Genomic DNA, 12,244 nt, shown 5'->3' on the forward strand with positions numbered 1-12,244 from the left:
AGGGGCGAGGGCCGGAGCCGGGACGCAGCCAGACTCCGGGGACCGGCAGGAGGGAGAAGGGGCGCCCGGACACACCCCCCTCCCCCGCCCCGCGCAGCGAGGGGGCGCAGAGCGCAGGCCGGGGCACGCCGTCGGCTCACCTGGCGTCCGCGTCCGGGGCCGCCTCCGCGCCGCGCGTGGTCCCCGCCGCCGGCAGCCCAGCGCCCCGGTCAGCGTCGGGCTGCGGGCGGCTCGGGCTCGGGTTCGCGATCCGAGGGCGCCCGGCCCCGCCCCGAGCCCCGCCCCCGGGCCCCGCTTGCGCCCCCTGGCGGGGACGACAAGAAGACGCCCCCATCCTCGCAGCACCAGGCCGACCTGGTGATGAGAGGCGTTCCGAGTGCGTGCCAGGCAGGTGCATAGGTGGGACCCACGCCTAGCCTCGCCCGGGGCCGGGCGAAAGAAAGGGAAAGGTTCGCCGGAGGGAAGGCGGCACCCCGGGAGAGGGCGCTGCGGCCTCGTCTCCAGGCTGGCATTTGGAGCGGCTCAACCTGGGAGAATCACTGCGCGCCCCCAGGGTCGGTGAGCCCCCAGGAGGCGCGTGCCGCTGAATGAAACCACTTAGGTGACATGCCTTGGACCACACTGTTAGAAAAAGCGAAACTTACAGAACGCGTTTCTACAGCACTGATGGGTTCCATGCGTGCGGGATACGACTTGCGTTGGGAGGTGAGGATAAGTGGGCAGGGGTCCCTGAGGCTGGGAGAGGGATGCGGAGGTCGGGGTGCGTGGTCGATGGAAGCCACCCTGCTGGGGGCGGGTACGGACCGGGTAGGAGTGCACTCTGTGGAGCTGGGGCTCACAGGGCCAGGCGAGCTCGCCTGCACGGGGCTTGGCACGTGCTGTGAGGTTTGTTTGTTTGTTTGTTTGCACTGATTTTAGACTTTAAAGTTACAGACATAATACAAATAATTGTTTTTTTTCTTTGAGGCAGAGTTACAGAGATCTTCCATCAGCTGGTTCACTCCCCAAATGGCCTCAACTGCCAGCGGCTGGGCCAGGCAAAGCCAGGAGCTTCATCTGGGACTCCCACGTGGGTGGCAGGGTTCCCAGGCCTTGGGCCGTCTGCGCTGCTTTTCGAGGCGCGTCAGCAGGGAGCTGGATGGGAAGTGGGCAGTCGGGACTCCAGGCAGCAGCTTCACCTGCTCTGCCCCCACAGAATGAGCTTCTGGTCTCCACCTTCTCTGATGCCGGCGTCCCGCACAGCCGCAGCCCAGTGGCTGCTGGCCAGGCCTGCCGCCCGCCCCAGGCTGCCCTTCAGAGCTGCTTCTGGCCCCCCTCCGGCTTGCTGTTTCAATGCTTTTCTGCGCACAGCCCACAGAGCGACCTGGACCGTTTTTGCCGTGGCTCCACAGCGTCGGCGGCACAGCTGCAACGGAGGACATCAAGGCACACGGCGGAGCTGAACCACGCTGGGCCACCGCTCTGTCGCCACCAGTGGGCTCTGTGACCCTAGTGAGGGCGTCCCTGGGACACACAGCGGGTGGGGAGTGTCTGCCGGCCCCTCTAGGGAAGACAGGGCCCCTGCAGGGGGCGCTGCATTTTTAGCCTTAGAGGTCACCTGAGCTGCCACCATCAGCCTTCCTGGCTTGAGATGTCAGCGGAGCTTTCTCGCTGTCACCTTGCATGATGGGATGGAGCCCCGCTCGTTGCAAGCACAGAGATATTTATATCACATGTATTCACTGTGCTGAAGGAGCAACCTTTTAGCACCTGAGCTTTCAATGGGGGTGCAACACAGACCAGCAGGGCTTGGCCCGCGTGTGCATAGTAAGCAACCCAGAGTGGGTGCCTGGGATCTGCCCAGGGCCATCCGTGGTGGCCTGGCCCAGGTGTCTCCCGGACACATACACAGTGTCCAGGGACGGGGTGCCAGCTTTGCATCCACAGGGACAACTCCCAGCCCCCTGACTCGGCACTGGCCCTGGAGGTGGCTCAATGATGACCCACAAAGACCTAAAAATACCCTCTGTCAAGTGTGTAGGACAGTCCTGGTAAGCACCAGCTGTCACAGCCCCACCCCACCAAGTCTGCCCTCAGCCTGGAGCCACACCCGCAGAGCCTGCCACTGCCGCTGTGCCACGGTGCCGGGCTGGAGCTCAGTGTCCCAGATGTTCGGCGAATGAACAGCAAATACCGGGAGTGACTTCCTGGGGTCCCAAAAGGCAGCACGTGAGGCGCTGCCTCACTTTTCCCATGAGCACCGAGTTTTCCCGGGAGGGGCCGGATGCTGTGGCTTTGCCAGGTTCTCTGACCCGTGAATCCTTCCTCTAACAGGACATGGCTCGGGGCTAGAATTCCAAACACCGCGCTTCGAAAAACACTAAGGTCTTGACAGACGCTAGTGTCTTCCTCCTAATGTCGTTTCAGGGGGCTGTGTCCCGGCTGCAAAGGAAAGCCCCGCCTTGCCTTGACTCTGCTGGGGAGGGCGCAGACACACACCCCCAGCCCTCAGCCGGGGCTCCCCGTGTGCCAGGGCCAGTGCAAGCGTCCCTGTCACTCTCTTGGCTGTACAAGTCATCAGTGGACCTCAGAGGTATTGCAAGCTCGTGCCCAGTGGGTGGTCACTAAGGAATCAAGGAAACACAGTGAGCAGATGCTATGGGCTTCTTGTGTCACTTTCAGCTGTTCCTGTGGACCTGGGACAACCCCCACCACCACCCTCCCCAGCCTCCTTCACCGGGCTCTTTCTTCCCTAGCCAGGGAGTCCAAGGTGTTGGCCACCAGTTCAGTTCCCGAGCCCAGCCTGGGACCCCCCCCCCACCTGACCTGGAGCCCACAGCCAGGCTAGAGATGGTTCCGCAGCCCCAGCTCTGAGGACGCGGGGAAGGCGGTTTGGATGGACGGCCCGGGAGTCTCCGGTCAGCTAATCTTCACCCTCGGGTCAGCCACTCTCACCCCACATCCTGTCTGGAGATAGGAGAGCTCCTGCTACCTGGTACAGCACCAGGTCTGGAATCCCAAATATTCAAATCATTCTGCTTTTCCCTCTCGGAAAGTGGTGATGCCCAGGGCCAGGAGGCATCGCAGGGATCTCAGCCGCTTCTCTGCAGGGCCCTGGAGCAGAGGGAGCCAGGAGGAGGACACCGCGGGCTGCACCCCCCCTGCCAGAGCAGCGGGGTGGCCAGGACCGGGACCGTCTGTGGGAAGCGCCTCTCTCCAGCGTGACCGAGCGGCCCCTCGGTCCCTGTGCACCCTGCGCTCATGGGCAGCACCCACAAGGGACTTGGAGGAGGGGGAGGAGAGTCACCCAAAGTGGAAGGGGACAGAAAAGGCCACTCGCAAAGGCAGAGTAAGGAGGCTGTATGGGGATGGGCTCACAATCTGAGAAAGGCAGGAAGCCAGGCTGGGCTCGGCTGGGGCTCGACCGTGCAGACCTCCAGGCATGGCTGCCCATCATTTGACACCCCCGTGGGCTCGGAAGCTCCGTTCTGGCTGGCCCAGGGCCCCTGGGTGCTGGGTTTGCAAGAGTTCCAGGGTTCACAGCGTAGAAGCGGGGTGGGGGGCAGCTTGCGGCCGTGTCTGTTTCGGGCAGGTGGAGCAGAGTAGATGACAGGAGTAGATGTGTGCCTTCCCACGGGAGAAGAAAAAAAACAGCGCCTTCTTGATTGGGGGGCTGGGGGGGGAACAGGTAACAAGGAAACATCACCCTGTGTTGTCTTGTCATGAAACAAGTGCAAAATAAAACCGAGCATTGGTGGGAAGCGCTGCCCCGGGTCGGCCTCCCCGCCTGTCCCTCCCAGGCACACACGTCTCCGCCTCACTGCTCAGCGCTGCTCTCCGTCTGTGACCGGCACTCGGAGTCTCCAAGACAGCCAGGGGCAGGGGCCCAGCGGGAAGCCGTCCTTCTGTGGGAAGCTAATCGGCTCCCGCAGTGCCTGAAATTGCTGTCACCTCGGCCTCCGTGGCCTTCTCCTCCTCCAGTGAACCCGCTGTCATGGATTGCATTCAGAGATTCGGCGTGGCCAAATACCCAGCGGCCGTCACCCGCTACCACTTCTGTATGAAGCCTGTGGGCCCGGGCTGTGAGGCCCAGCTGGCCTGGCCCAGCCCTGACCGCACGCCGCACCGCACTGTGCTGGGACGCGGCCAGTGTCTTCGTTTCTCTGTGTGTCCTGAATGTGTCCAGGAGGGTGGGAACTTTTGCTGGCTGTGGGGGGGGGGGGGGCAGTTCTGTACAGTCAGGAGGCAGTCAGGCCCCCAGCCACCCCACCAGGCCAAATGGGAAGGCGGTCATCATACCTGCTGGAGGAACAGGGGTGGGTCGCCTCCTCCCTGAAGCCCCCTGCAGCCCCACTTCTACGAGTCGCTCAGAAACTCCGCTTCAGGGAGCAGCAGCAGCCGTTGGCACCCATCTGGGGACGGATGACACGCGCGGAGAAATATGCAGCTTCTTTGGGTCTCGAGCTGTGTTTGAACAGCGTCCTCCTCACTTCCTGTGATGCCGAGAAGCACCGTGCAACCCCGGGCCTCACCCCGGCCTCCAAGCTGCCCGCCCGTGTCCCTGGTCCCCGGGACACACTGGCAGAGCAGCCGCGCTCCCTGATCCGGGAGGATGCGCGCCCCTGCGGCTGGCCCTGGCGTGGCTCCAGGCTCGCTGCCCCTGAACCTGCTGTCAGCCCCGAAGCGACAGGACCGGTGTCCCTGGCCAGCTTCTGCCTAAGGCCTCCTTCTCTGTGTAAGACCCCGGAGTTCCGGAGGTGAAAGAATCAAGAGCATCCTCTTACTCAGTGACGAGCTGGAGGTCCAGAAAAGCCGTGAGCGCGCGGGACGCGCAGGGTGTGACGTGGGCTCAGTGCTGTCTCTGTGAGCCCCGCCCCGTGCCACCCTTCAGGGGCAGAATGCCTCAGAGAAGGAGGGCAGCTGGGTTATGCGGGCTCTGCCCATGTCTTAGCCCCGCTGAGCCCGCAGCGTCTGCCTCTGCAGAGCTGGCCTGACACCCGCTCCTGGCCAGTGGGGAACTGGACAGACGGCTTCACCTGCCCGCAGCCTGGGAGTGCGGTGGTGCCTGGGCTGGCTGTGTCCCTTGGGCCTGCTGGCAGTGTGGCCGCCCTGCTGTCACAGGAGCTCTCCGGAGGACGGATGAAGGGGACCGGGTCGGGCAGAGAACAAACAGAACAAGAACAAGCGTGCAGACAAAGGCGCACGCTGCTCCTGACCCAGCGGGAGCGGCCACCAGCACACAGGGGAAAGCGCTGATCACGCTGACCCGTGGCCTGTGTGGGGAGCAGAGCAGCACACAGGCCTGGGGCCCTTTTGTCTTTTCCTTGTCTTTCCTTTGTAAAAAGTCAGCAGTGTATTGCAGATAGGGAGGGAAACACATTTTCACAGGTTTAGGTTTCCCTAGGGGTTGGGGGCGGGGTGGATGCCAGCTTTTTCTTTGCCAGCGTCTTGAGTCTTCTGTAGGGCAGGGGGCTTCATGGGGGGTGGGTCAGAGAGGTCTGTAGCTGCACAGGTGTGCACCTGGGCCCTGCGCAGCAACCTGCTCACAGCACTGCACTGGGTGTGGTTTGTGTCCCCAGGGGTTCATGTGCTGAAATGCACCCAGCCAAGATGTTTGGAGGGGACATGGCACCTCAGGAGGTGACTAGGATTAGAGAGGAGCCCTCATGGCCGACTCTCTGAGGCTGTACAGGAAAGGGGGGGATACAACACTGCCTTCCCCTGCCACATGATGCCCTGCACCACCTCACAGCCCGCAGCAGTGGGGGCCATCGCCAGAACTGCGAACCAAGCAAACCTCTGTTCTTCACAGTAGCCTGCCTAGGGCATTCTGGTACAGTAACGAGATGTAACCCACTGCAGGTGCACCAAATGTGTCTCTGTAGTAGCCTGCCTGGGTGTTCTGTGACAGTATCAAGATGTAGACCAACACAGGTGCACTGTGTCTCTGTAATAGCCTTTCTCAGGTGTTCTGTGACAGTGACCAGATGTGGACTCACTCAAGGCACTAACAGTGTCTGTAGGTCGCCTGCTTTTGGTAGCCTGGAGCAGTGCTGACCCCTGCATAGCTCTGCTCCATGAGGTGACCAACACCAGGGCATTTCCCTGTGGACAAAGAGGTTCCCCAAACACAGTGGTGAGAAAGGGCAGCACCTGGACCAAAGGAAGTTCATCTCTAGGTACCTGAGGAGAAAAATTATTTTTGGCAGACACTTGCCCCAATTTGATCAAAACTCAGAGGACAGTCAACAGTGCAAGAATTATTTTTCATGCCAAGAGTAATCTCCAAGCCAATGAGCATTACAGGTTGTGTGCTGAAGCAGTCTAGGTTTTACCTTGGAGTTATAAAAATATACAAGTAGGGGCTGGTGTGTGGCAAGAACTGAATCCCGTATGGGAGTGCCTGAGTCTTGCCTGCTCCTCTTCCAGTCTTGCTCCCTGCTAATGCACCTGAGAAGGCAGCAGAGGATGGCCCAAGCATTTGGACCCTTGTCACCCACATGAGAGCCCAAGACTGAGCTCCCGGCTCCAGCTCCTGGCTGCAGCCCCGCCCAGCCCTGTCTGTGCAGGCATCTGGGAAGGATGGAAGATTCCTCTCCCCACACCCCTCTCTCTCAGAGAGGGGAAGGGAAGAAGGAAGGATGGAAGGGAGGGAGGGAGGAAAAGTACAAGTGCTTTGAATACTACAAATAGAATAAAGAAAAAATAGTTTAAAAACAAAAAATGCTTTCTCCTTAAAAGTAAGCTCACAGGGGCACAGTGGGCCTGCGAGGCTGGCGTGCCCTGTGTGTCCCCTTTGTGTCTCGGTTGTTCTGCTTCTGGATCCGTCCAGCTGCCTGCTAACGCACTTGGGGAAGCAGTGCAACACGGCCCACGTGCTTGGGCCCCGGATGAAGCTCCCGGCTCCTGGCTTCAGCCTGGCCCCGCCCCAGCTGTTGCCATCATTTGAGGAGTGAACCCATGGATGAAAGGTCTCTCTCCCTCTCTGTAATTCTGCCTTTCAAATAAATCAACATAAATCTTTTTAAAAAATAAAAAAAATCAAAGAATGAAAAGCTAATAACATATTCTTAAAGCCGTCCGGCAGTGTTCCCAGATTGACTGCTTTAAACTGGCCCAAACTGGTTTTAGTCATCAAAGGTGAAGCCACTGAAGTTAGAACTGATTGGACGCTGTGTGAACGGCCCGCTCTGACAAACGCGACCTGAGAGTGGCTTGCTCTTAGAATCTTTGCTCTGCTTTCCCCCGAGGACAGCAGCGTCCCCTGCTGGACCCCGCGCCCCCACCCCCGGCCCCAGCCAGCACTGAACAGCTGGTTTTGATCCTTCGGGCCGGCTTTGTCTGCCTAGACCTGGGAGGGTGGATCTGACCTGAACACAACCAGCTTGGGATCCGGGTGCTTCCTGGAGAACAACTCGGTTCCCTGGACGGTGACGGGCATTGTGGCCTGGCTCCCAGGAGCCACCGGGCAGGGCTCCTGGGTCTGGTCTGCAACACGGGCACAGAACTGTAGCTGACTGGATTATCTGACTGTAGCCCGAGACATGGCTACCAGCTTCCCCACAGTGCCTCTGCCCAGAGCGTGGGTGGCCCTGCATGTCCCTGGCCCCACGTTTGCCAGGAGGGGGCTGGGGGGAGGGGGCAAGCTGCTTGCTCAGGAAACCAGTGTAGACCTCGCTCAGTCTCTGATCCCCAAGTGTGCAATCTCTGCACAGGTGTTGTGCCGGTTCCTTCCCACCGCCCTCCCTGTGCCCAGCCAAGTGACCCCTGAGTACTTGCTGAGCCTGACCCCTGCATGGGACAGAGACAGGCAGCACACGTCCCTGCACAGGGAAAGAGAAGGTTTTTGCCCTGGTTGCTAGGGCTCCTCTGGAAATCATCTAGGAATCGCTCCCAAAATTCCACCCTGGAGGTGTGTTCCTTACAGAAACACTGTGCTGAGAAGGGAAAGAGCGTGGGTGGTGCCCTGGGCCTTGCTCAGGAGTCCCAGGGGTGCACGGAACACAGTGCTCTCGCCGACCCTTGCAGAGTGGGCACCAGGATGCCTGCGTTCAGGACCTTGACCCACAAGCCGCAGGTGGACTCCTCTCTGGGACGTCAGGGCGCCCACTGGAGGCTGTGTGGCTCCCGTCTTATCCTCGAGAGACCCGGGGTCCTACCTGGCAGTGAGGGGCTGCAGTGTCCGTGCTGCGAGGGAGACGCTGGAGGTCACGGTCGCCCCCGCCTGGGACGGGCCCTTGTCTGGAGTCAGCATGGCAGGTGCAACGCCCTGTGCCTCAAGGAGAGAAGGCCGAGTCCCACGTGCACCTGCTCCCCTGGAGGACATGCTCAGCGGTCCACAGGACTGACGGGCAAATACCGACTCCACACCTGAGATGACTTCACGACCAGTATTTACTGCGTAATCAAACCCAAGAGAGAAAAAAGAGCCTCAGTGGGCGGAACCCCTGCCAGGAGCCGGGCTCTCTTCCAGGTGCAGGATACAGATGAGCTCACCTGGAGTCTCTGTGGCTGGGCCCTCCACCACCCTGAGCCCAGCTCAACAGTGTCATTCCCTCCCGCATTGCAGCATGGCGATGTGCAGGGCGGCAGCTGGCACGGTCAGGTTCAGCGGGCCGTGCAGCCCAGAGGGAGGCCGCCTCGGTTTCCCCTTAGGCAGATCCTGAGCTGAGGGCTCCCATGCACGTCACTCCCCAGGCTTCGCATGGCTGCCCACCAACACCAGCCTCTGTGGATACAGGACCCCCCCAGAGTGCTTACAGACATCTGCAGGTGACCCCCAGGGCAGGCACGGGGCGGGGACCCCCAGGTGACCCCCAGAGCAGGCACGGGGTGGGAGGGGACCCCCAGGTGATACCCAGGGCAGGCACAGGGCGGGAGGGGACCCCCAGGTGACCCCCAGGGCAGGCATGGGGCGGGGACCCCCAGATGACCCCCAGGGCAGGCACGGGGCAGGGACCCCCAGGGGACCCCCAGGGCAGGCACGGGGTGGGAGGGGACCCCCAGGTGACCCCCAGGGCAGGCACGGGGTGGGAGGGGACCCCCAGGGGACCCCCAGGGCAGGCACGGGCTTCGGACTGAGCGCTGACTGGGCTCAGGCCACATGCACCCCTTGCTAAGCTCCTGGCTGCAGGCCAGCGGCTTCGCCCTGTCACGCTGCCATGTTATATGCTACACAACTGGGTAAAACAAGAGCCAACTTCCCTCAGGGTCATGGGCAGAGTCTGCCGAGAGCGTGCCCTTGCCACAGTATCTGGCACAGAAGAAACAATACGTTCTAGCTGCGCTCAGTTCTCACTCACTCGGCAAATATTTATCGGGTCTATTCCACGTGCCAGGCCCTGTTTCAGGCACCGGTGATTCATCTGTGAACAAGAGAGACGGCATTCTTGCCACGGGATTTAGATTCTGTTTTCCTGAGAGACAGGCACTCAATAAAAATAAGAAGAAAATACCAACCATTAGAATTTCAGGCAGTATGAAGCGCTTGGGCAGCAATTTAAATCATGCCAGGAGAGGGCACCAAGGTCCTGGGGTCAGCAGCCTGGCGGCCACCATGAGTAAGGACAAGGCTTGTGGGCAGAGCCGGATAAGAAGGCCGGGGAGTGACAGACGAGGACGGGAGAGGAAGGAGAAGTGGGCAGGGCGGGAGATGGCGAGAGAGGATGGGGGTGAGCTACGGGCAGACCCTGAGGACACAGCCGCGCGTGGCTGGCTGCGGGGGAGGGGAGTGGAGCTGGGCGGCAGAGGGCAGGGATGGCGATCAGTGGTCAGGAGCGGTTGATTCGTCTATTGGCCAGTTTTGTGAATAGTAAGGGCCATGACCAGGGGGACTGTGCTGGTGGGAAGACCACTACCAGTGCGAAACGGATGGCCCGGGAAAGCTGCGCCATCTTGCACGGGAGGGAGGTGAGTGGCCGGGCTGAGGCTGAGGGGTCGTCCTTGCAGCAGAGCACAGGGGCACAGCCGCACCACACGGCCCTGGAACGTGCCCAGAAGGTCCAGCCACTGAACGGCTCGGCCAGGGCTCCAGGCCCTGTGCTGCCTGCCAGGCAGGGGTGGGGGCTTCATGGCCAATGCCGTCTCTGAAGACCTCCCATAAACGCTGCATGGACTGGAACTTTGGGAACCTCGATTCTGAGGAGAGAAGACACCGCCTCCATCCGGACAGCTGGGAAGGACGCGGGGCCAGAGCTGCCCACCTCAGCACAGTGGGGTCCCTGGACCTGCGCCCGCTCAGGCCACGGCACCTCTGGGCTCCACCTGCCGACCTTTCTCACCCGACTGCAGGGCTCCACGCCCTGGACAGACAAGGGGCACGTTCCACATCGCGTCCCCTGAGGCTTCTCACTGAGACGAAGACTTTTAAAGCACGTGAGGAAAAGCTTCCATCTTGCAGGCCTGGAGTTCTAGAACATTCCCCTGGTGCTCAGTCATTGCACTTCCTGCAGTGTTAACAGACATTTTCCTATGGTTCTAACAAGCCCATGTGTGGGAGGGGCGGGCAGTGCCTCTCCTGAAAGTCTCGCCCCGGCCTGCCAATCCGAGAGAGGCAGGGCCCATGTCGGGTGGTTTCTCACTTTGCACGCGAAGCCGGCAGCTCACCTGTAACCCACGAGGGGTCCACACTGGGCCAGCCGTCATGAGTGCTCTCTGACCCCACGCACTGCTCAGTGAGGATGAAAGACATTGAATGAGAAGTGAGAAGCTCTGGGGGGCCGCTCCAGTACCTCAAGAGCTGCCTCTCCCTGCATGGCCCCATGGTCAAGGATCACGGGGTACTCCCCTTCCTCATTCTGCCCACGCCCACACTCAGGATCCCACACCCACACTCAGGATCCTACACCCGCACTCGGGATCCCACACTCATACTAGGGATCCCACACCTGCACTCAGGATCCCACACCCACACTCGGGATCCCCACATCCACCCCTCTGGCCTCTGTGGGGCCGCCAGACCCCGGGAGTTCTGAGGACTACAGACCCCCAGGCAGAGGGGACTCCGTGTCAGGTTACAGACGCACCGTGTCTCCCAGACGACCAAGAATGCCCTCCTCTTGGCACACGTGGCTCCTGCGCCTCTTCCTCACCTGTCTGCTGTCCTCTGTGGCTGCTGTGGGAGTGGACATGGACAATGGGCCCATCCGGCTCAGAAACCTCCGCATCTCCACGCTGCCTGGGCCCGTGACAAGTGGCTTCCCCCTACTCTGGGCAGCAGGTGCAGGCTGAGCACTCACTGTTCTCTCTGGATGGCCGCAGGTGGCCGAGCTCCAGGGTGGTCCTGCATGGGGGTAGGCGAGAGCAACTGGGGGCAGGGGGGAGGTGGACGATGAGTGAGCGGGCCACACCTGCGTCAGCTGCTCACGGCCTCACAGGCCAGAGCACGAGTCCGCGCTGGTTACCTGGTTCTGTGCCAGCAGAACCAAAGAGATCATATGTGAAGCCAAGTTCAAGTTTAGAATCCAGAAGGAGCTCAGGCAGGAAGCACGCTTGGGTAGAGCCCATCCCTGCCCTGAGCTGCACCTGCAGGCCCCCTGCTGGCCCAGGAGGTGAACTGCACACACCTGTGCAGTCAGGCACTCTAGGGCCCGCCACTCCTCCCAGGGGAGGTGAGTCCTGGCTGAGAGTGGGGAGCGCCTGGGCGGATTCTGGCGTAAGGGACAGATTTCTCTGTGAGGCAGGATGTGGACAGGAGCACCGAGTGTGGGGTCCACAGAACCGTGTGGGCTGGAATGGAGGCCTCCCTTCAGGGGGAAAGGAGCGTGCGTGTGAGTTGTACATCCTGCCCGAGCATGGCTGGGTCCTGGTGCCAGAGGCCCTAAGGCTACCGCAGGTTCAGTGGGCTCGCCATGCTCAGCTGACTCACGGTGAGAGAATCCAGGGCAGAACCAGCAGAGGGAACGGGCACGGAGCTGAAGGAAACCAGGCCCGGCACCCACGGGCCTTCCTGAGTCACACGGGACCAGCATAATCCCGCCGGCAGCAGGTGCACCTGCGAGGTGCTGTCTACCGGGAGAGCTCACCCGACTCGGGCCGGGGTGTGACTGGGGGCTCCCTCTGCCTGGCATGATGGGAACTGCCCGCTCTCTGAAGGAAAGCAGGTGTTCAGCACAAACTGCCTGGCTTGCACCAACAGCACAGGTGCCATGAGCACCAAGATGGGAAGTTCAGGGTCCATGCAGGGGGCTGACTGCAGGGTCAGATTCCCCCATGTCAGCCCAGTGTCGGCCCTTCCTGCAGCTGTTGTGAGGAGGGCGCCTCCGCA

At 61.3% G+C, this 12,244-nt stretch overlaps 1 protein-coding gene across 1 annotated transcript in view; it reads right to left on the reverse strand.

The window, feature by feature from the left end:
- Nucleotides 1-240, reverse strand: part of THSD4 (thrombospondin type 1 domain containing 4) — a 399,410-nt gene extending 399,170 nt beyond the window's left edge. Inside the window, exon 1 of the mRNA XM_070054744.1 lies at nucleotides 141-240. The gene's annotated coding sequence lies outside the window, so the exon portion shown is untranslated. The remainder of the gene's footprint in view (nucleotides 1-140) is intronic.
- Between the last annotated feature and the right edge of the window lie 12,004 nt (nucleotides 241-12,244).

This window comes from Oryctolagus cuniculus, chromosome 12 (assembly GCF_964237555.1).
Source record: "Oryctolagus cuniculus chromosome 12, mOryCun1.1, whole genome shotgun sequence".
Taxonomy (NCBI): Eukaryota; Metazoa; Chordata; class Mammalia; order Lagomorpha; family Leporidae; genus Oryctolagus; species Oryctolagus cuniculus.